At 44.1% G+C, this 24,705-nt stretch overlaps 1 protein-coding gene across 1 annotated transcript in view; it reads right to left on the reverse strand.

Moving 5' to 3' along the window:
- NOD1 (nucleotide binding oligomerization domain containing 1) overlaps positions 1–19,182 on the reverse strand; it is a 57,316-nt gene extending 38,134 nt beyond the window's left edge. Inside the window, exon 1 of the mRNA XM_057504628.1 lies at positions 18,755–19,182. The gene's annotated coding sequence lies outside the window, so the exon portion shown is untranslated. The remainder of the gene's footprint in view (positions 1–18,754) is intronic.
- Between the last annotated feature and the right edge of the window lie 5,523 nt (positions 19,183–24,705).

Below are 24,705 nucleotides of genomic sequence, written 5' to 3' on the forward strand. Positions count from 1 at the left end.
AGTGACTAATAATACCTTTTTAAGTTTCTGGCATTGTTCTTTAAGGTCAAACTATTTTAAATTAACATTCTCTCCTTAAATCTTCAATTTCCAATTTCTCAAATCAGTAAAACCACAGAAAAGAAAGATTTCTTTGAAAAATACTATTGTAATGAATGTAAGGAATGAAGGAAACTGGAGACAGGATAATTTCTAAATGCAGAACTCTGGGCTCTCACAGTACTCTCTCTGTATCTTCTTCCTTTAGGACCTTGATTCCCAAACGTCAGTCATTCGGGCAATGTAGCCACTTTCCTTTTTTTGGCTATCAGTCAGTCCCACCTATACTTTATTTGCTTAAATTTTTGCTTTGGATTGACTATTTGAACACTAATAGATTAATTTTAAAGAAAATTTTAAGCATCACCATTGTAAATGAAAACCACTTTTCAATAAATAGAAATTAACACAAAAACAAATTCACATAAAGTCATGCTGTTGTATTCCAACTCAACACTGCTGCCTGGAAGGGCTCTGCATCTGAGGCCTGATTTCGCCTAGAAGTATGTGAGAGGTGTTCAAGACGTAGCTGCACAAAACTGAGACTTTGTTTTGGAGACAATGGTAAATGGGAGAGAACCGGAGAGGCAGTTGCCTTCCCGCGCCGTGAGTCAGTCTTCGTTCATGCATGGCTCTATTCTTCAGAAGGCCAGGATGGGTGTTACACTTCCTCCCTCTTCTCCTAAGCCTCATCTGTCAGTAGTGAGGGTTCCCTTTTACTCTTGGCTGTGTCTCACCCCTGCCTATGAGTCGCACAAGCCAGTGACTTCTTTCCCGGCCCTTCTCCACAGTCACCCCCACATGCATCTCTGCTTCCTGTCATCAAAGGCAGACTTAAGGAGAGTCTCCTGACTTACGGCCACCAAAGCAAAGCCATGAATTACATGTCAGCCCACAGGCAAGGAGTATGTTGTTTGTCATTTCCAAAACCCTGATTTGAGATTTAATCAGATTTGCAGAGTTAGCTCAATTCAGTAGGAACTTAACAACAAGGTGTAATGGTAGAAGAGGAAACATAGAAAGCTGACCCTGGTCTGGTAAACAGAATCCCAGGGAAGACCAAATCTGTATCAAGGGACACCAGAGAGAAGCTCAGTTCATGGGCATCTGGTTACCAGAGATACCAGGGACAGCTGGGGATCTCCTGGCCCGGAGAGGGATCCTTTCCTTTCACCTGGTAAAGGGTGGTTCTGGCCGATGGACAGGGTCTGAGCCTCACTTCCGGGCAAACAGCAGACCAAGGCTGGGCCGGGGCCAGGCACGGGGCTGCGCCTGCTCGGTGCTGGGCTCTCCCGGAGCAGTGGTGCAGAGCGCGGGGCAGGGGCTGAAGCTGCAGATGCTGGTGGGACGGCTCCAGGAAACCACCAAGGCAAACTCAAGCCCACAGCGGCGGCCAGGCAACGGCCCCCAGCAGCAGAGAAGAGAGAAACAAAGTGGAGACATGAGGCGGCAGAAATGAGGGGAGGGCTAACCTCGAGCTGTCTCTTGAGACAAAGGCCATAGCCTGCTGGCGAGCCCCTGGGAGCCAAGGGTGTTGGGTGGCACCCCACTCACCCCTCTTCCCGGCTTGCTTATTTGCCCACCAAGAGGTTTCATTCCCAGGTAAGAGAACCCCAGGTCAGTCCACCACTGCAGGCTCCTTAGGGAGATCTTTGCCCAGGTCCCATCTTGCAATTTGATCTTCTCAGCTAAATATAAAGTCTGTAGACCTCAGAGGGAAAGTTCAAGAAAGCTTCTGTGAAGAAAATGAAGCAAGGATTGGGAGGACAGGCATTCAAACGCAAAAAGAAACAGAGAACAGAGGGATTCTGTTAGACTACACAGTAGACTGTTGAATAGAAAGAAAATAAAGATTGCATGTGTAATTTAACATTTTCTAGTAGCCACACTAATAAAAAACAAGTGAAACCAATTTTAATATATTTTGCTTAACCCAATATATTCAATATATTATTTCACTATATAATCAATATAGAATTAGTGAAATATTTTATATTTGTTTTTTTTCATATACTAAGGCTTTGAAATCTGATGTGTATTTTATACTTTCAGTACATCTCAATTTGGACCAACTACACTTCAAGGGCTTAGTGACCGCATGTAGCCAGTGACGACCGTAGTGGACGGCGCAGCTCTGGGGCCATCACTGGGAGCCAGGGTGGGAAGGCATCTGAGCTGCGCACACACACACACACACCACTTCCATCAGAAATACTGATGCAGCAGTGACTCTGAATTGGCCACACACACACACACACACACACACACACCACTTCCATCAGAAATACTGATGCAGCAGTGACTCTGAATTGGCCACACACACACACACACACACACACACACACACACACACACACACACACACCACTTCCATCAGAAATACTGATGCAGCAGTGACTCTGAATTGGCCACACACACACACACACACACACACACACACACACACACACACACACCACTTCCATCAGAAATACTGATGCAGCAGTGACTCTGAATTGGCTTTCGGAGTAGTTTCTCAGTAAGTCAATGAGACAGATGGTTAAAGGAGGGAGGTCACTGATGATTCTGGAACTCAGAAAGAAAATAAGCATTGGATCTACTGGTTTATAGTTGCAGGTAAAATTCTTTTCAACTATTAGATATAAATTTTCATCTTTCCATGCTTACAAAGATAAAAAAGACACAGAAGTGCTATTGATAATACAGTGAGACAGGGACTCTCATACACCAGGGGTAGAAATATACACATAGGTGGAAACCTTCTGGAAACCCCTTTGACAGTAGGTATAAAGAGCTTGTGAAAAGTTTGAATTTAGCAGTTTCCCATTATAGAAATCTGCTTTCTGAAAAGATTCAGAGTTTCTGACAGTTTTGTGTTTTTTTTGTTTTTCATTTTAAACAAGAGGCTTCTACTTCTAACTATGGTAGAGTAGCTTGTGGCTCCCACAGCCAAGCACAGGTGAACTGATCAGCAAATTGGGGTACTCACACAGCACAGCATTATTCAACAATATGAATGAAATTCTAATACAACGCAAATGAGTGTCACAGATACTATGCTGAGCAAGAGAAATCAGACTCAAACGAGTACATATGATTCTAGAAATCTGATCTAGAATCAGAGCATTGGTTTCCAGGGGCAGGAGGATGGGCATAGAGAGAAATCGCATAGAGGGATAAGGGAAATGTCTAGGGAGACAGAAAAGTTATCTTGATTGGAGTGCTTTATCTCACACATGGGTGTGTGTATGTATATACACATGATTTGTCAAAAGTCATCAACTGTACACTTAAAATCTGTAAATGTTATTGTATGAAATACTTTAATGAAGTCTTTTAAAAAATAAAGGCAAAATACATTTCCAGATAAATAAAAATTGAGGGACTTCGTTGCCAGCTAGCTGCACTAAAATTAATACTAAACAGAGTTTTTCAGGTAGAACAAAAATTATCCCAAGACAAAAAAAAAAAAAAAAAGAAAGAAAGAAAATGAGAGCAACATGTGGGTAAATATAAATGTGTACTGACTGAACAAAACATTAATATTTTGTAGGGTCCAAAATATATGTAGAACTAACAAGTATGATGGCAATAACACAAAAGAAAGAATGGAGTAAATGGAGTTAAAGTGTCCTAAGGTCAAAGCATTTTCTAGTAATAGGCAAAAATATTACTTTGTATTTGTGATAATTCAAGGACTCAACTTTTAATCTCTAAGATTACCACTAAAAAATAGTGAAAGAATACAAGTCAATAGAACGAGAAAATGGAATAATATACAATTCTAAAAGCAAGGAGAGAAAAAGGTACATAAAACAAGTGAGACAAAAATAGACAACAGATGTAAATACAATCCAACTACATTAGTAATTCAATTACATATAAATGGACTAAATATACCAATTATAAAACATATTGGCATTCTTGATAGAAAAAAACTACATACAGCTTAAACAGACACCTTAAGTGACAGAGTTTAAATTCATTTATTTCCTGGAAGTGAGAAAAGAAATACTAGGTGTATCATCACCAAAGTGGAATTTAAGGAAATAAATGTTATTAGCAATAGAGGAATATTTCAGAATGATAAAATGATCAATTCTGAAGGATGATATAAAAATTTTAATTTGTATGCACCTAGTAACATATTTTCAAAATATATAAAGAAAAAAACTGACAAACCTAAAAGGAGAAATAGACAAATCCACAATTGCAATGGGTGACTTTAATGCATTTCTCAAAATAACTGAAAGAATAGACCAAACAAACAAACCCAAAACAGAATATGAAGAATCTCAACAGAACACTTCACAAGTCTCTTAACTGACCTCTAGAGAACACTGTGCCCACCAGCAACAAATGCCCAGCATTTTAAGTGACATAGAATGCTTGTCAAAACCAAACACACTGTGGACCATAAAGCAAGTTCTTAACATATTTTAAAAGACTGAAATCATTCAGAATTTATCTCTGACCACTGTGGAATTAAGATGGAAATCAAAAGTAAAAATATACCCAGAAAAACCTTCAAACCCATAGGGTCATGATGCAGGTTTGGCATCACACTGCATGTATTTGCTACACCTTTACTGTTACCTTGGATTTCTTTGTAACCATCAAGACCCTCTTTTTAGCTGCAGAAGCTGGTTTCTGACAGATCCTTTGCTTACCTGGTTTTTATTTACATAGAGTAAGAGCCACCCATCCTCTTTGCTCTTTTAACGCCTCATACCTGAGACATTCCATATGCCAAACAGAGGATCAAAGGTGGTACCCAATGGCAGCACCTCCCTCGGCCTGGCCTGCCTATCTGAATCACTACAGCAAGCTGGGCACCTCGGTCAGCTGCCAGCCCCTGACAACATGCTATCAGCAGTGGGACTGAGGGAGAGCTGCAGGGGGCAGGCCAGGGGCTGCTGGCTAGAAAGACTCCAGGATGCCCTGGCCTCACGCATCCCTCTTCCTCCTCTGTGTCAAGCCCTGCTGTGTGGGGGCCCCATTAGGGCACAGAACGATCATCACTAATACTGAGCAAGTGCTTCACTGGAGGCTCAGCATCCAACAAATTCTTTCTACTCACCCTGTGGGACACAATAACAGAGTTAGACATGGTCTCTGGAGCCAGCCAGGCTGAGGGGCTGACTAAAGCCTGCCTCCACCCTCCACTAGCAAGTTAGCCATCCTCTCTGTGCCTCAGTTTCCTCTAGTGAGGGTCCTTGCCTCAGAGTGTTGATGTAAGGACTGAGCTAATATTCACAAAGTGCTCAGTCCAGGACTGGCATACATAAATACTCAGGGATTATCACCTCATTTCATCTCTATTACCTCGCTCAATCCTTAGGTGGCAGAGGTCATTGTTACTACCGATTTACAAATGAGGAAACTGAGGCACACAGAGGTTAAGTGTCTTACTCAAATCACAATGTTTATAAGCCGGCAGGGCAGGCAAACAGAACAAGGGACTACAAGTGTGGTGGGCATGTGGAGTGGGAATGAATGGAGAGCTCCTGGGCAGTCTGTAGCTCCGAGGCTTCCTTGGGCTCCACCAGAGCCCCCTGCAGTGGAAGGTGGCAAGGAGAAGTGGTTAGAGCCCACCTCCTAGGGAGTTTGAATTGAGACACTTGAGATGCCGAATCCCAGTCATCCCCAGCACCTGAGTGGTGGGTCACAGCTGCCCATTGCTGAGTGTCCACAGCCACCCAGGCATGCCAGGCCTTGTGCTGTGTACCCTCATACTGAACCCCTATGAGCAGAGACCATGTCAGGGGGCCCCTGTGCCCTGAGACACTTGCAAACACATCCATTCAGCAGCCGCTTTGTTCTGTGTGAATCATCCAGAAGAGTATGAGTCCAGGCTTCTCCTCCCACAGTGTAAATATGAATGCCAACTCCTAGGACAAGCAGGCAGAACTTGGCCTCAATCCGAGCTGACAGGCTGGGTCCAGAACAGAAACCTCAAGACAGTCATTTCCCATCACTCACACTGGCCTCATGATTTCACTTTCCTCAGATGCCCAGTCGTTGGGAATCACCATTTACTCTTTATCTATATATTTCAAAACAAATGACACAGCTTTCCACAAGCTAGTGTTGCAATACTGGCAGTTAAATTCCTAACAGATCTGCAACCTGTTCCTTTAAACATTCTTTAACAATGCAGCAGATGCTATCTTAGAGTTGTAGCTGAGAGGTTTTTTTAAGCAGTAAGCTCTGTGAAGTCAGGCCATGCAACAAGCATTTCTGCTGCCCCCACTTTCCGCACAGAGGCTGGAAACAAACCAAACACAAGCAAAATCAAGGCCAGCTTCGAGGGCGCCCAGGCACTGCGGAGTTCAGCCAGGGCTGCCAGCCTCTGCTCCCATCCTGCCACCCTTCCCACCTGCACCCCACCAAGTTCTGTTCATTTCTCAAGAACGTCAGATCCAAAACAGGCTGCTGCTCTCCGGCCATAGGAAAAAGTGATTTTATAAAGAGACGGGATTAGCTTATGGGATATGAATTTATTGACCCCCAGGACAGTTCTCTCTGACTTTCCTATCCCTTCCATGAAAACAACACACTGATAGAGGCATGTTGCTCCTTAAACATTGGGATTCTACTCCTAGGGAGCAGATGGATTACACCTGCCTACCCCCTTGAAGTCACTTGCTTTGACTCATAAAATGCAAACAGAAGTGGAATGAATTGGCCCTGGCAGGAAGCTTTCGGCCTCAGGGCATAGTTGATCAGTGTGCAGCTCTCTTTTTCCTCTGGTGCTATGAGCAGCAACATTCAAGGTGGTGGCTGCTCCGCCTGCCAGGGTGCACAAATAGTGACAATGACAGCCTCCTGCTAAGTGGCAACGGGCACAGAGTGTGAGCAAGACTCAAACCTTTAGAATTAGCTGTTACTGCAGCACAACCTAGCCCAGCCTAACGGCTGCCATACTTTTGGACAAAAAAAGCATTCAGCACATTGTTAGGAAACTGAGGCCCAGAGAGGTGAAGTGAGTTACCCAAGGCCAGGCAGCTGGCTGGGGGCAGAGCAGGAACTACTCGGAGTCTGGCCAAGGGTACTTGACTCTCCTCCTTCACAAGATAACAATTTCTATAGGACAGCAACTCCCAACATTAAAGGATCACTTGTGAGAAAGATAAACTACTATGTATTTTTTTAAGAGACTATGAAACTGACTATTTGTTGGATAAGAGTTACAGCATCATTCCCTGCCCACCTCTGACTTAGCAATAACCTATGAAAGAAAATACTAACTTATTAAAAAGAAAAAAAGGCAGATAAGGAAGCCATGCATATTCCTGACTTGTACTGCGGTGGTTGCATCCACTTGTTGTGGCTCCAGGTCCTTCACCTCGCTCCACTCAGCTTCTTGGCCCACACCAGAACCGCAGCCTTCCAGCTCAGGCCACCACTGTCACCTCTGTCACAGTCATCAGGGAGGAGCCACGATCAGTGGTAAAAACGAATGTGATGGAGCTGCATGTACTGACAGAGGAAGAGCTTCGAGACATATTGTCACAAAAATGCAAGATGAAGATAAAGTATAACAACATTTATATAACTTGCCCATATTGCCAGCCCTACACACAAAGCCTATTTTCTACAAATAAACATCTACAAGCATAAATGCAAAGAAAAATATCTCGAAGACAAAACACTGTGAGAACAGAGATGACTTCTGGACAGGGAAGGCGGACACCAGGATTGGTATAGTGCTCTGTTTAATCATCAAGACTCTGACGACCTCTTGAGGCAGGTCAACGAAATCTTTGTAGCAATCATCTTATCCTAAGGAACCCTGACTTTGACCTCAAAGCACCCAGGCCCCTACAACAATGGTGCAGTTCCCGTTCAAATGAATGATGGCTCCTTAAAACCACACTCAGATGGGATGTTATGATTCTTTCTGTGCACATGTAAATAAATGAAATGATTTTCCTGGTCTGGTGAAATATCACAGTCCAGCTGATGGTGAGAAGTTTTATTTTGCCTTCAAAATAAATAAACAGGAGTCTAACAAATCATGGAACTGTCACTTAGCTTGGCTTGAAATAAGGAATCTAAAGTGAAAAATCAATCCCCACAAAAATAGTAGAGAGCCAAAGAGCCAGCAAAACTTATTTTCAAGTAGTTTTTTGACCTTAGGACCCCAAGCAATACCATATTGAAGAAATGGGCACAATGACCCAACTTCCCATGTCCTGTGTCTTGCCTTGCCCCCTTCCGTCCAGGTAACCCAAGCCTGCGGACACTTTAACACAGTACTGCCCTCTGTGTCTGACCCCAGGCATGTTTTGTTTTGATGAATGATGCCAAAGGAACCTTACACTTTCCCGTCCAATCTGTTCCTCACCCAGATGGTTGTCATTACCACGGAAACCATTTTAGATTCTTTCTCCCTTTCTGTTAAAAGCACATCCTGTCACTAAGGTTTAACCAGCAAATACCATCTCTGGCAAATCTGCACCCTGTCATGCACAATTTGGGCTTGATCTGCAGCCTCTTCAGGCCAGTGTTACAACGATGATGATAATTACACTGCGTTTATTAACAGGATCCACTTGGATATTCAGGGATAAAGACAATGTGCTCAGCGCGGCTCCACCCTTCTTGAGGATGCATAAAAATGAAGTGGGTGGATTAACCCAACAGCAACAGAACAGGAAGCTAATGCCAAGCACATTTTCATACAATATTGACAGAGTTGTGCAGAGAACAAAATGGGTCGACCCAGACTGGGTCCCACTTTCCCTGGTGCACAATCCACAAAAACAAGAGCTCCATTATGCTTCCAGGCCTTAGAAACTAGACAAATGCAAGCTGCCCCTCTTTAATGCATCTGCAGAGAACCCTACTTCTCATGGGGTTTGGTTTTGTTCTCAGTCCTGTATGCCCCTGCCACACCAGAAAAGTACTGACAGCCCCTATGAAGAAAACTTGGCAGATGCATGGGGCTGCAATTATTATTTAAGGCTTTTAAATTCATTAATGCTCATTAAGCTTCTGAAAGTAGTTAATCCCTTAGAATTTAAAAGCAGATGCAGAAGTTAGTCTCAGTATTTCCTCTCTCTCTCCCTCTCTTTGCCCCTTCCCTCCCTCCCTCCATCTCTCTATCTCCTTTTCTGTCTTTCTTGCAAAAGCACCATTTGGTTTGAACTCCAGGTACAGACCCTGCCACACTGCCTACAAAGGCGGGACTGCTGAGCCAGCCAGGGTGAGTGCGGGGCAGCCCGTGGGGACACAGGTGTCCTCTTACAGCCACCCAGGGCCCTCTGGGAAGCCAGTGTCCGACTCTGCATCCTTCAGAGCCAAGCATCATCTTCTGGTCAAGGAACCCTGTTCAGAACGCACACAGAGCCATCCCTCCCCTCCCTGCTGGATCCATGGACTTCAGGAGAAGAACAGAAGGTTGTCCAAAGCTCTCATTTTAGAGATGAGGAAACTGAGGGGGCAGGGCAGAGAATTGTCTGGTTCAACCAAAGCAGAACCCAGATCTCACCGGCACAGAGGCAAATGCTTCTTTTGTTTACGTCCAGCTAGAGTAGCCCCTCAGCAACCAGAGGGCCTCACCCCATTCCCCAGCAGGGTCTGACATCTTCTGTCTGTCTGTCTGTCTGTCCGAATGGGGAAAGGGCTCCTCCCCTCAGCCCCTCCTGCCTGCTTGGAACTCCTGTGGCATTTATCCCCACCTCTCTCAGAGGACTTGGTGCTTTTATTTTTTCCTTTTCCTAGATTCTCCCTTCACAGTGACTGAATGTGACAGCAAAGGGCCAAGACTCTAAAACCAGACTGCCTAGTTCCGATCACCAGCCATGTGAGTTGGACAAACAACTCCACCCTCTGCGCTTCAGTGTTCTTATCTATAAAGTGCAGATAACAACAGCACCTTCCTCCAAGGATGGCTGTGAGCATCCTGTGAGTTATATTAACATACGGTATTCAGAACAGCACTAGTCATGCTGTAAGCACTGATCATGGTTAAGGACAGGGCAGTCTGGGCCAGGACTTCTGGTTGGTTCACCTTTGAGGCCAGCATTGACTATGAGGGATGGTGTACATCTGATTAGTCACAGTATCTCCAGTTCAGAGTGGATGCTAGATCAAAACTGTGGAATGAATGATTGCAGCACAATGCACTGCTTATACCAGGTGCTGCATTAATGCTCACTGAAGAATATGTGATTTCCAGAGCTCACAGACTCACTTAGGGAATGTCACTTGCTTAGTTAATTAGAGGATAAATTCAGATTTTCAGACACTAATATTTTCTACTGCTCTAAGTCATTTATATTAGTTGCTGTCTTAAAAAAGTTTAACCAGAGCCCAGCTCTCAATTTCCAGAGCATTGTCTATACATTCTCTTGGTACATAAGCATCAGTTCTTTGTGACAATGCCTCCCCCCAGTGCCCTATGGGGCTGATGTGCAATGGTTGATTAATATTTTCCTGGTGTTACTCAGGCTTTGAAAAGCCAAATTCCAAAAACACCCACTGGGGCCAGTGAATAAGAATATTTGAATAAAGGAAGACAAGAGAAACCCAGGTGAGCCAGATACCCGTATCTGGAGCTCTGTAAGTGCGTTTAAGAGCTCATACAAAAGAAAGTGCTGGAGAAGTGGCAGGTCTGGAAGCCCGGGGACATCTGGAGATGGCATTTAGGACCAACACAGAAGATGTCTGGGGCTTCTCAGATGAAAGCATTCCGCTAGAACAGAGCATGTCAGGCACCTTAAGGGCTTGAGTAAATAAACACTCTGCGGACTGCTGGCCAAAACACGGAGCTGAAGACTTTTGTTCACCCCAGCTGAATGGGTATCCACAGTCAGCAGCTGTCTGGGACACAAATTGACTCAGAGGCTCCAAGGGAGGGTTTCTAGGATGTGCGTGGGGTGACCCTGACAGGCGCTGAGAAGATACCAAGTTCTTCTGAGAGGCGACACGCGGGCCTGGGCCACTCCAGAGCCCTTGCCCATCTTAGGGAGCAGGCCCACCCGGCATGCCAATATACACCTGGCTGTCACCTCTCACTCTGTGACCTCATGACAACTACCTAAGAGAATGGGGATAATGCAGACACCCCAGAGCCAGCCAGCATGCTGTGGTGAGGCCCCTGGCAGTTTGGAGGCTTTTTCTGTGACCTGAAAGCTTCAAAGGAAGAATCTCTTTTCTCCAAACCCTGTGCTTTTTAAGTGTATGCAAATTCCCCAGGAGATGAACAGGGCTGGGAAAGACCTTGTTCAGGGCTTCTGGGCTAAAGCCAGAGGGAGAACAAACTAGGATGAAACACCGTTCAATGCTCCTTCCCTTGGCCAGGGGGGGCGCCTAGCATTTTATAGCTGCAGATCCTGACACTCTGACACCTATGCTCCCAACCTGCCCATGCTCTTTGGGGGCTTTTGTTCCTGTTTCCAAGGGGCCAGGAAGGACTCCTTGGAATTCTACCATCCTCCACCCATGGGGGCTCCTGCTGAAGGATGCCGGTGCCTAGGAGACCCACACGTCTGCCCCAGAAAACCACAGGCCTGCACTGTGGCCAGGCAGACCAGGCCCTGCATCCTGGTTCTGCCATCTTTTGCTTTGTTCTGAGCTTCAGTTCCTTCATCCAGAAATTGGAAACCATAATTTCTGTCTCCAGAATTGTCTCACACATTAAGACAGGGTTTAAAACAATAATAAGGGTTATTAATTATCTTCCCATGAATTATCTCCCCTAACAGAGAAAAGGTGGGGGGAATCTCAAGGCCTCCCACTGCCTTTTAGAACAAAATTCCAAATCCTTCCCAGACTAGGAGGCTCTGCTTGGCCTGAGCTTGGTTCCCCTTTTCACTCCCTCTGCATCCTCCTCAACACAACTAAGTCATTCCCACCTCTGCTCTAACTCCTGTTCATCCCCAAATCCTAGCTGAAAAGGCTCATTCTTGGAAAGGCAAATCCCAGACTCCCCTAATCCTAGTACAGCTCTTCTGACTCATGATACACTATAGTTTCCACATGTACTTATCACAAACTATATAGTTATTTGTGTGTTTATACCCCTTCCTCCTCCAGGAGCTTGCAAACGCCATTTGGTCAGGTGCTGGGTCTCTTTCACTCATTGCTGTACCCCATTAGCAGAGTCCTGGCACAAGCAAGGTCTTCTGATAGTATTTGTTGAATTAATGTGTTGGTGAGTTGAAGCCCCAGTGAGCCAGGAGGAACCAGGAGCTACAAACAGCTTTCTAACAGCCTTCAACACCAGGCCGGGAAGCCAGCAAACCGCTTCACTCCCATGGGAAAGCTGGAAAAATAATGGTCGTCTCATTTCTGGAAATGCTAAAGCATCCATAACTCACTCAATGGAGAATTTGCTCATCTGGGCCCTTGTTCAACTGGCCAAGGCCTCTTGAAAGATTGCCAGAGCTCCAAATGAGGCAAACACTATGAGGTGTAAAGCACTGGGAAGCTGAGTAAGGAATGTTTTATTTGTCACTGAGGTATTTACACCAGAATGCACAAACCTTAGTGCACAACGTATTTGGAGTTTTTTAGAAGGTAGTGTACCTGGAACAGGCCACTGCACTTTGGAGGGGATGTTTAAGCACTTCCATGTCCACCCGAGCCCCATCCTGGGGCTGGTTTCTGTCTCCTCAAAGATCCCGCACGCCTGCCTGCAGGAAGACATGTTTTATTACCCCTAGGTTAACAATCTCAGTACACTGAGACGACATTTATCTCAAAACAAACATCATAAGCGACTCTAACAATGTCAGTCAATACCAGTATCAGCATTCCCACATCCCTACCTTACCCAGTGGTAGGCAACGGTTGAGGTTTAAAAGTTGCAAATCTGAGGAAGGGTGAGGGGAATGGGGAGATGTTCTGCTTTCACCTCATAAGCAGGCAGTTCTTTGGAAGCTGGAGCCTTATGTCCAGAAATTCAGCTCCACAAAGAGCAGAAGCATCTCTGCTGGGGAATCACCAGAGGTGGGCTTGGGGAGACAGGGAGGGGAGCCAAGAGAGGAGCCCAGACTGAGCTCTGGTTCAGTGGCCACATGGGACTTTGCTTCCGATCCTGGGACGGTACATATTACCTTATTTGCGGCTAGTTATTTAATCTCCTTGAGTCTCAGCAGTCTCATCTGTAAAATGGGGGAATGATAACTACTGCATATGGTGTTGGGAAGATCAAATAATCAAAACAAAACAAAACAAAACAAAACTCTAAAGTCTGGGACCAGCATTGCATGTAGTAAATCTATGTGTTTGCAATTACTATTTCAGGTCTACCAGATCAGACACAGCATCATTTCATTTCACTAAACCTCTGACCAATCCCTCCAGATAGGTAGTTACCCCCATTTCACAAACAGAAAAACTGAGGCTTATGGGGGTTAAATACCTTATCCCAAGCCACACAGCTAAGAGACAGCAAGCAGCACCTGAACCCAAGTAGCCTTCAGAATCATGATCATCACGATCACCATTTCCTGGAAGCAGATGATGTGCTCACCACTTTACATCAATTACCTCATCAAATACTCAAAACCACTCTGAAATGAAGGAATTATTAGAACTATTTTACCACAGAGGGCACAGAGTTGGAAAGCTTAAATATCTTGGTGAGGATCACACAATTAAGGAAAAAAATAGGGGTTTGATCTCAGTTCTGACACCAAAACCTATGGTTTCTTCCATATAAGTCCTGCCTGGCTGCTATTTGTTATAGATCTTATAGCTCCAATTGAAATCACCAGTGAGCCTAAATTCATATTAAATGTAAAGCTCTGGTCTTGTTAAATGGGGTCCAGAAGTGGCCCTCTCAATGAAGGGGCCTGTTGTCATGAAGTGTAAGGAGAAAGGATAACCCCAGAGAAAAGCCTAGTTTTCCACCAAGTTCCTTCTAGAAGGTTTGGTGCAGGGTCATAGACAGCAAATGGGGAATGTGGTAAAGCCTAGCCACAGCAATCAGACAACATAAAGAGATAAAAGGCATCCAGATTGGTAAGGAAGAAGTTAAACTGTCACTATTTGCAGATTACATGATATTATACATAGAAAACCCTAAAGACACCATCAAAAAACTATCAAAACTAATAACTAGATTCAGCAAAGTTGTAGCATATAAAATTAATACACAGAAATCTGTTGCATTCATATATACTAACAATGAACTAGCAGAAAGAGAAATCAGGAAAAAAATTCCATTTACAATTGCATCAAAAAGAATAAAATACCTGGGAATAAATCTAACCAAGGAGGTGAAAGACCTATACACTGAAAACTTATGCACTCATGAGAGAAATTAAAGAATTTAGACACCAAAAAATGGAAATCTATCCCATACTCATAAATAGAAAGAAATTAGTATTGTCAAAATGAACATCCTGCCCAAAGCAATTTACAGATTCAATGCATTCCCTATCAAAATACCAAGAGCATTTTTCAATGAACTAGAACAAACAGTTCTAAGATTCATATGGAACCACAGAAGACTCCGAATAGCCAAAGCAATCCTGAGAAAGTAGAACAAAACTGGGAGGATTATGCTCCCCAACTTCAAGCTCTACTACAGAGCTACAGTAATCAAAATAATATGGTACTGGCACAAGCACAGACCCATAGATCAACAGAATAGAGAGCCCAGATATAAACCCACACATATATGGTCCATTGATATACAATAAAGGAGCCACGGCTATACAATGGGGAAATGACAGCTTCTTTAACAACTGGTGTTGGCAAAGCTGGACAGCTACATGCAAGAGAATGAAACTGGGTTACTGCCTAACTCCATACACAAAAGTAAACTCAAAATTAATCAAAGACCTAAATGTAAGTCATAAAACCATAAAACTCTTAGAAGAAAACATAGGCAAAGATCTCTTAAATATAAGTGTGAGCAATTTTTTCCTGGACATGTCTCCTCAGGCAAGGGGACAAAAATGAAAATGAACAAGTGGGACTACATCAAACTAAAAAGCTTCTGTACAGGAGATAGTTGCACAGCATGGAGAATATAGCCAGTGATTCTGTAACATCTTCCTATGTTGACAAACAGTAGCTGTACTAATGGGGGTGAGGGTTTAATAATATGGATAACTGTTAAACCACTGAGCTGTACACGTGAAACTAATATCTATTAAAAAAAACACAGGAAGTTCTTAGTCGTTAGACCTTTATATTTGGAAATCAGAACAGTATTTTCTCAAGAAAAGCATGTGCTCACAGCCCCTCTGCCATGTAAGGATTTTCCTTAGCAATTCGTGACAGCCTACTCAGTTACATCTGGCTCTGAAAATATTTACCAAGTCACTATATCCTCCCAACTCTTTTCTACACCTAATGTGTATGGTGGTGGTGACATGGCAGACGGCAAATACCACATTCTGTAACAAAGATATGAGTGTTGATTTTTCATGTTTTATTAAAATATTAATCTGCCAAGTGCTGATGCTAATCTGGCACTCACTTTTTAATTACCTGAGCCCTTATGTTGACCTATTTATTAATCCTTTAAACTACAGTCTCCTATTACAGGAAAATAACTACTCAGCAAAACAAATTCCAAAATGGCAGTTAACTGGTAGCATAGCCTCTTGATTTCAATGAAATGCAACACAGAATTGCCTTGCTGGCTCTAAAGCAGCACATCCCTTGCTAGGACACTCTGCTCTGTCTTGCTAAGCACTACTGAGCCTTGGAATGGCAGCAACCCAGGCCCTGCGGGCTCAGTGGCTCCAGAGGCTGAGAGGATGGCAGAAGGGAGGGGTGGTGAGCTTGGCTGGGCCAACCGTGCATCATAACCTCTACCCACAGCTTGGTCTGTGCAGTTCTAGATAACGCACAAGAATAAAAATCCAAGCCAGGAAGTCTTGCTTTGACAAGCTTTCTAACACTGGGTAAACACCACCAATTAATTGAAATGGCAGTAACTACTCATTTCTTTGTAGGAGAGTCAAGTTTGGAAAAAAACGCTTGCCCTCAAATGAACATTTAATGCACCAAAGAGCCTAAGTAAGTTCAGACTTTGTGGATAGATGAAAAGGACCCCCTTCGTGTAAGATGCAACTGACTTTGCCTAGAAGATAAAGGGATGTGGACTCCCAGAAACTTGCAAAATACCTACAGTTTCTGCATGGTGAACCTCCAGCACAAATACAAATTTTAGCTTTTCTAATTTTATCTTGCCTAAAATCCTCCCCCCTGATAAAAAGAAGTGTAAAAGAAACTGGTAACTTAGAATCTCAGATACTAGGTTTATGTCTTATATTTTGAAGAAATATTGAACTCTTTTCTTTAGAAGAGACAAGAATTTGATATTCTCCTTTTAGCTAAAATCAGCAATCGTACATGTGCTATAAAAACACTTGATCTCTACAGTACCTGCATTACGTCACTGTTTATATTTTCAATGTCTAAACAGCACTGCTGTTACTATCAAAGTGATTGTCAGTGACATATGCAGCAGGTACCAGGATGAACAGCTGGGATGCCAGCACTGACACTTGTAGGGTGAGGTCCCCTCTTCCCCCAAATTCCTGACGGTTGCTGGTCACTGAATGATTCATTGTTGCTAGGCCAAGAGTCAGAAGCAAAACAGACACAGCTGGGGCATGGACTGGGGGTGTTACCAGGAGAGAGACATGTGTGCTCACAGGGATTGTGAGACCCTGCAGACAGCCCAGCCTTCTTGGGAGCCTATTTTTTTAATAAGTGTAGCAGTGGGGTGCAGGAAGTCTCAAAACTGAGGACCACTTTTGTCAAGAAATCAATTCCTATTACATGTTGTGAAATCTGTTCTAGAGCCATTAATAAGCAAGCCCTGTGGAGAGAAGCTGATGGCCTGAAATTCCAAACCAAAAAGCACACAGAGACCCGAAGGAGAAAGAGCCACACGGCGCTCCCCTGAGCAGGGCAGGAGAAAAGCAAGGGAGTGGAGTTCTGAGGGAGACAATTTCTGAATATGCTCCCTCATAGCAGCTGTGCTAAATAAATTGTCAGTACAAATCAGCACTGCTGAGCCTAATAACTACCACTGATGGAGCACCTGCTATGGGCCACCTACCCTGCCAGGTGTTGATACACATTATTTCCTATTAGTCCCATGACAGAGTAACTACTTTTATTCCTATTTTACAGGAAAGAAAACAGGGGCTCAGAGAGATCAACTTGCCCATGGCTACAAATCACAAAAGTGACAGAATCTGAATTTTGGCCCAGGTCTGATGGACTCCAAAGCTTCTGGAATTCTCCATTCCACAAAAATCAACCTACTCTTCTTAGACCTTTAGAAGTCCTCCCTTCTCCTCTCAGCTGTTGTTTATTTTAAATCCACCTTTCTTATCTACTGCATATGTGGTAGAAGCACATCTCCTGTCCAGAAGCTCTGCTTGCTAGGATTATAGCTAGAATCTACCCCAGGGAGAGGGCAGAGTCCATCCTGTGACATCCACTCCTAATATCCACAGTGGTGTTCCCTGCACACAGTACATCTAAAATAACGGGCTTTTAGGAGGGACAAACCTGACCTCATGGCAAGCACACCTGGCTTCATCCTTCAAGCAGAAAACCCAGCTGTCAAGGCCTTTGGTTTACTGGTTTCCCCCAACTTAATTTCGAATGCCAGTGTGGATAAAATGAGAGTTCCTGTGGCCAGGATTCTCACCTGGCCATGGTTGACTGCACACCTGTGGGCAATACATTGCTGTTGACGCTATATAAACAGCTCCGCCCAGTCCTCTGGGCGCAACACGGTGGCAGGGCTGCAAGGCTGCAGAAGAGCAGAGGCTGGAGTGGTGGCAGTGCCGAGGACAGAGGCTCAGAGGATGGCTGTGCGGACAGAGGGGCCCAGAGGCAGAGACAGGCTTGCTGCATGCAGACTCGCTCTGAGTAAATGGGATTCTAGTGACTGACCTGCCACCTCGAAATAAACTTGGGTATAACCCTTTCACCCCAAGAACGTTTTGCTGTCAATTTCTTTGGTCATACTGAATCCACAGCGAACCTGCCCGGGGCTGAAACCCATGGGCAAGAGGCATTTCCTGGAATGCAGAACCAAGGTGTCATCATAATCATGCATGCCTTCTTTTTCACTATGTGTCAAAAAACTGTGAAGATCTGAGGCTTTCTTGAACACACTTTTCAGGGGACCCTGCAAAGCATTGCCTCATTCCTCTTCTCTGCGCTCAGGAAGCCCAAGGGAAGTCCGCCACCCAGGACAACGCGAGGCACTGGGAGCAGCCACATCTGTCTAGTCTGTAATGCATCAAGGCCCCTGGCTGCCTTCCCACCTTCTCTGGGCAGCCACCCTGTGGTCACTGGTTCCCAGCGCTGGCTGCACACTGGAATCACCTCGGGAGTTTCAGTGAAGTAGAGGCCTGGCCCCGCCCCCAGGGATTTTGATGTTATTGGTCTGGGTTGAGGCCCAGGAATCCGGATTTTAAAAGCGCCCACGTGATTCTAAGGTGCAGGAAGGACTGAGAAGCCCTGCCTAAACCACTGTGGACTAAAAGATCCCACTGATGGTGCAGTTCATCCCCCTAAACTTTCACCGCATTCCTCAATTTTCACCGAATTCCTTCTCCGCCTCGTTCCACCCAGAGCTCTTTACGAACAGCTCTGCATTCCGCCCACACGCAAGACCCCGTCTCCCTGCGCTTCCTCACGTGCGACGCCCAGGACCCCAGAAAAGTTCTGCAACGCGCGAACCATCACTCCGCTTCCCGTCTCTGGGACTTACTTGGCTGACGGGTTTGCAGACGTGGTAGCAGCTTGGGAGAGAGAGCGGGGGTCCCGGGTCCGTCCTGTGGCCCTGGAGCCCAAGGCGGTGTGGCAGCGCAAGGGGCAGGGCGGGGCGGCCGCCTAAGCAGCCCGGAACGGGAACTGGCGGGATGGCAGCGGTGGCCGCGCCCCGGGCCTCGGCTGGCCGGGCGGAGAGGCCGAGGCCGTGCAGAGCGGACGAGGCGGGGTCGGCAGTGCGGCGGCTCGCCGGGGCCGCGCGCGGGAAGTCGGGAGAGGCGGTGGGCAGAAATTGGCCGGGCAGCCCCCGGGGCGCCCCCTGCCGGAGCACAAGCGGCCGACCCACCGCGCGGGAGCGACCGAGCAGGTCCGCGGGTTGGCCCGAGGGTACGCACCAAGGAACTCGTCGTTCCAGCTCGGCCACGGCCGCCGCGAGTCCAGACCCGTCCCCTTGAAAGTGCCAACCCAGCAACTGCAATCGGAGGAAACGTCAGGGCACGAGGGTGAAACTCCTGTGAAACTGTGGCTCCGCTCTCCGAGGAAGAGTAGCTCAAGCTAATCAAACTCTTTACAACAGTGTGTACTTCAATTTACACTCGTTTAAATCTAAGCTTTTCTTTTTGTCCTTAAATTTGTTCTTGGCAGTGTACATTTTATATTCTACACATTGTTGCTGCAATGACTTGTAAAGTTAACAAAGCTAGTAAGTTTCCCCAATAAAATGTTTTCTAAATGTTTTAAATGGGGAAGGTCCACATAAGGCATATAATGCTGAAAGTTGTCATTTACCATGCCAAAGTACATTCAGTCATGTACTCACAGATGCTTGGGAATTTAAATTCCCATCAAAGTCTGCCCTCTGAGAAAAGTATATTTGTTAACTCAAAAATGAAACTTTGCAAAGGTAAAACTGATGGGATACAATGTGCAAATTGGAGAGCACAAAAATAAAGATGCTAAAGATACTAATTCCTCCAGTTTACTCCTATATGAACCTCTGGTAGAAAAATTAGTGTCTTGCCAATGGGTTTCAGCCCTGGACAAGTTCATTATGGATTCAATGTGAACAAAGAAATGACAATGGAACGTTCTTGGGGTGAAAGGGTTTTACCCAACTTTATTTCCATGGTGGCAGGTCAATCACTAGAATCCCATCCACTCAGAGCGAGACTGTAAGCAGCAAGGCAGTCTCTGTCTCTGGGCCTCTACCTGCACGGCCATCTGTCTCTGTCCTCAGCGCTGCCACCACTCCAGCCTCTGCTCTGCTCTCCTGCAGCCGTGCAGCTGTGCCACTGTGTTGCCCAGAGCACTGGGCAGAGCTCTTCATATAGAGTCAATAGCAACATACTGCCCACGTGAGTAGTGAGCTAGCCGACCAGGGCCAGGTGAGAATCCTGGCCATAGAAACCTTCACTTTATCCACAATTAGAAACATTTTTCTTCTAGGGTACTTAATTTTGTCTTCCATGTCTTTTAAACATTTTCATATTTTCCATATCCTGTTTCTCTGTATTCCAAGTAACTTCTTCAGTTCTGTCTTCCCACCCATCAATAATTTTATAGATATTTTAATCTGCTGTTTATCTCATCTGTGGAAGGCAGGTTAGTGCTACTATGATGTCCATGTCCTACACCTGGAAGCTGTGACTATAGCAAAGGAGAATTAAAGTAGCAACTGGGGTTAAGGGTGCTAAGCAGCTGGCTTTGAGATGGGAAGATTATCATGGCTTTAGTAGGGGCCCAATGTAATCACAAGGGTTCTTATAAGTGGAAGGCAGAAGGAAAACCAGAGATGTAGCTGGAGAAGGACTTGGCCTGATGTTGCTGGCTTCGAAGATGGAGGAATGGGGCTCTGAACCAAGGAATACAGGTGGTTCCTAAAAGCTGGAAAAGGCAAGGAGATGGATTCACCCACAGACCCTCCAAAAGGAACATAGTCCTGCTGACACTTTGATTGTAGCCCAGTAGACCCATCTCAGACTTCTGACCTCCAGAACTGTAAGATAATACATATGTGTTGTTTCAGCCACTAAATTTGTGGTAACTTGTTACAGCAGCAATAGGAAACCAATACACCATCCACTTAAGTTATTAGTTTCAACAATATTTGCTTTCCATGAGTCCTTTGGTTCTATTTTTAGTTTTCTTGGTCATTATTAATATTCTCCTGTTCTTTGCTGATTCTGTTATTTTTTTAATACATACATATTGTTTTTCATTAAACTCTTTAAGATAATTATACATCCGCATGCAGCTGTAAGAAAGAATACAAAGAAATCTATGTACCCAACCCAACCTCTCAATAATTCAATGGGTAACTGTATTCACCCATATTATTGCTTACCAATTTTTTTCCTTTCTGGTGTTCCAAAGTTCCTTCTTTTAGTATTTCCTTTCTGTTTAGAGAAGTTTCTTCAGTCCTTTTTTTAGTGTAGGTCTGCTGGCATCAAATTTTCCTAGATTTCCTTCATCTGAGAATGTCTTGATTTTTCCCCCTTATTCTCAAAGGCTATTTTTACTGGATTCTGTGTTAACAGTTCTTTTCTTTCAGCCTTGAAAAAATGTGCTACCTTTCTTCTGGCTTCCATGGTTTCTTATGAGAAATCTGAGGTCATTTGAATGGTTTTTCACCGGTAGATAAGGTGTCATCTTTCCTTCACTGCTCAAGAATTGTTGTCCTTAGTTTTCATAAGTTTGGCTATAATGTGTCTGGTGTGGATTTCTTTGGGTTTATGTTTGAGGCTCACTCTGTTTCTTTTCATTAATGTTAGCTACTATTTACTAGGCAACAGTTGTAAGCCAGGCTATTTTCTGCACACTATCACTAATCCCACCACAGAGCTGGGAGTTAGGCATCTGCTATGTTAAACCACATGGAACTGTCATGGCTTCACTTTGCTTCTTCAATCTGTAGGTTTATGTGTTTTGCCAAATTCAGGACATTTAAGCCATGATTTCTTTGGGTACTTTCTCAGCCTGCCTTCTTTATTCTGAGACTCTCATGACACAAAATTTAGATCTCCTACTATAGCTTCACAGGTCCCTGAGGCTCTGTTGTTGTTTTTGTCTATTTCTCTCTGCTGTTTAGACTGAATAGTTTCTATTGTTCTATCTTCCAGTTCATTGATTCTTTCCTCTGTCCCCTTCATTCTGCTGTTGAGCCCATCCACTAAGCTTTAGATTTTAGCTGTTATATTTTTCAGTTCTAAAATTTCCATTTGGTTATTTTTTGTATCTTTTCTTTCTTTACTGAGAATTTATTTTCATTTGGTTTAAGCACGTTTCTCATTGCTCACTGAAGCTTTTTTATGATGGCTGCTTTAAAATCTTTGTCAGGTAATTCTAATACATCTGTCATTTCAACATCTACTGATTGTCTTTTTCACTTAGAGATCTTCCTGGTTTTTGGAATGAGTGATTTCAATTAAACCTGGACATTTGGAACTCGTAAGACTCTGAATCTTACTGAAATCTTCCATTTCAGCTGGCTTCCTCTGAAACTATTCCAGCAGAGAAAGGCTAGGGGACACTTATCTTGATACAGCTAAATGAAGGTAGTTCAGGTTCCCACTTAGTTGCTATTATCACCCAAGCGAGGGTGCACCTTGTTATTGCTGTGTAGAAATTCCAGCTCCCTCCTAGGCCTCCACTGGGACCTCCTCTTGGCTCCTAGGAGTGGAAATGCTTCATTATTCCCCACTATATGGCCTCCACTGATCCACTGAGAAGGGTGGCTTTATCACCTAGAGGTGATGAAAGTCCGGACCTACCACTAGGCCTCCTCTGAAGGGGGAGGAGCCCCTTGTTCCTGCCAGATGGGGGTGTAAGTCCAGGCTCCCACATGGTCTCCATGACACTCCTGGGCTGGCTACTCTGGGTGCCTTTCCTACTTGGTCTGACACCACCCTAGTGGTAGCAGCAGGGGAGAGGGTCAGGGTGCCTTGTACTGTCTGGTGAGTGGAAGTTTGGGCTCCTCCCCCTGGACCTTTGCTGGCATGGGTAGAGAAGTGGTGCTCTAGAGGGTGCTTGGCTGGAATAGAGCATTTATTCTCTAGACGTTTTGTTTTGCTAGATTGTCTCCTACTCCTTTTGCTACAGAGGACAGGCTTTTCTTTCTGTTTGTGCTCATTGGTGCTTTCAGGTTGATGGCTTCTTTGGTTAATCTGAGATGTATGAAGCAAATGAAAATCCAAAGAATTCAGTGCCATGTCATGCCTTGGGTCCTAAGGCCCTAGCCAGTCTGCTTTCCTCCACCTTTCAGTCTTCTGTATGCTTTATGTATGTTTAGGGATTTTAGTTGTGCTTCACTAAAGGAATAGAGAAGAGTATATCTACTCCATCTTCCCAGAAGTCAGTCTCCATTTTACTTACTTTATATTGTTTTTGATCATGTTAGTATTTCAAAACCTAGGGGATCTTTTTTTCTGTTTTCATTCATGGTATATCATTTTCCTTATTATAATTTTTTAAAAATTTAAGTAGCAAACCTGAGGACCTCAATTAGGATTACTTTCTTCAGAGAAGATATGCATCTGCCTCTGCCAGGAGCCACAGGCTTACTAACTAGGGACCATTTTAATTATCTTCAAGGGCCCTAGTTTCATATAGAACTTTGAGGTTCAGTTGTCCTGTCCTGCAGTAGGAATGCTAAAGGGTTAGCAAATTCCAGAGCTATTACTGAATTTGTACCCAAGGACATTAGGGCATTTGTTTACCAATACTATCTAATCTTTCAGTTTATAATTTATCTTTTTTGTGGGACAGGGATTGGTATACTTTGAAGATTTTCCTTATTTTCTTGCAAGCCCAGAAATACTTTTCAGAAACTACCTTTATTAGTTAGTCCAGGAACTGATGACACTGTGGCGAGAGGGCTGAAATCCCTTACATATGACATTTGGTAGTGCTGCTTTGAAAATGGCTGGAAAAACAGTATTCCTCATATGACTAGAGCTTTTTTTTTTAAAGGCCAGAAGACATAAAGGTTTTATTGTAGAGTTTTAAATTCCTTAATGAAACATCATTTTAGGTAGGTGAGCTACATTATTAGAATAATGTTCAATTTTTCTTATCTATAGCAAAACTGAGCCTTGCTCACTCTATTACCATAACGGGGTTCTGCACCACTGACAAGCTTGGTCTTGAGAGGAGTTAAGAGCTAGAGAAAAAGAGAATATTGGAAGATACACTTGAAAATAGTGAGGTATTCCATCTATAAAACATGGTCTAACTTGCAGTCAATGGCCCAGCCTTCCTACAGAATTGCAGCTGTAGCTGAAAACTCCTTTGGTTTTTTTCCCAAGAGAACAAACCAAAACTCTTATTTTATACTCCTACAGCTAGCCCATCACCCAATAACCTGATCAGAAGGTCCAGCTCCCTGCATTCCCCAGAGACATGAGATTTTTTTGATAACAAGTATAGTTTTATTCATGACTCCTCTTTCTTCTCTTTGATCAGTAAATAAATTTAAGAAGGTGACCATTTCTTGGTAAGTCGACAATCAAATTGGAGCTTCCACAAAACATTTTTTCCTCAGAATCTTGACTCTTCTACTTTAAAATCCTGCTTCAGAGACGGCCCTGTATAAACTTAATTCAGGGAGAGCAGTGATGACAGCTAGTACTTATTGTCAGGATGTGTTCTAAGTTCATTACATATTTGCTCCCGAAAACAACCCTAAGACATGGGCATTTTGGCCATCCTCACTCTACAGATGAGGCAACTGCGGTACAGAGTCAAGTGCCCGATGTCTCCCAGTGAGAAAATGGTGGAACTAAACTCATCCTGGTCTGTCTGGTTCCAGAGTCTGCACAATAATCCTCTCGTAAGACTGTATATGGCCAAGACCATATCCAGTAGGTATGATCTGAGTCCCCCTAACAAAATGAAGTATTTTAGTACTGAACAGAAGTTAAATCACAAATACATTTATTCCTCTAGGAAAAGTAA

This window comes from Manis pentadactyla, chromosome 7 (genome assembly GCF_030020395.1).
Source record: "Manis pentadactyla isolate mManPen7 chromosome 7, mManPen7.hap1, whole genome shotgun sequence".
Classification (NCBI taxonomy): Eukaryota; Metazoa; Chordata; class Mammalia; order Pholidota; family Manidae; genus Manis; species Manis pentadactyla.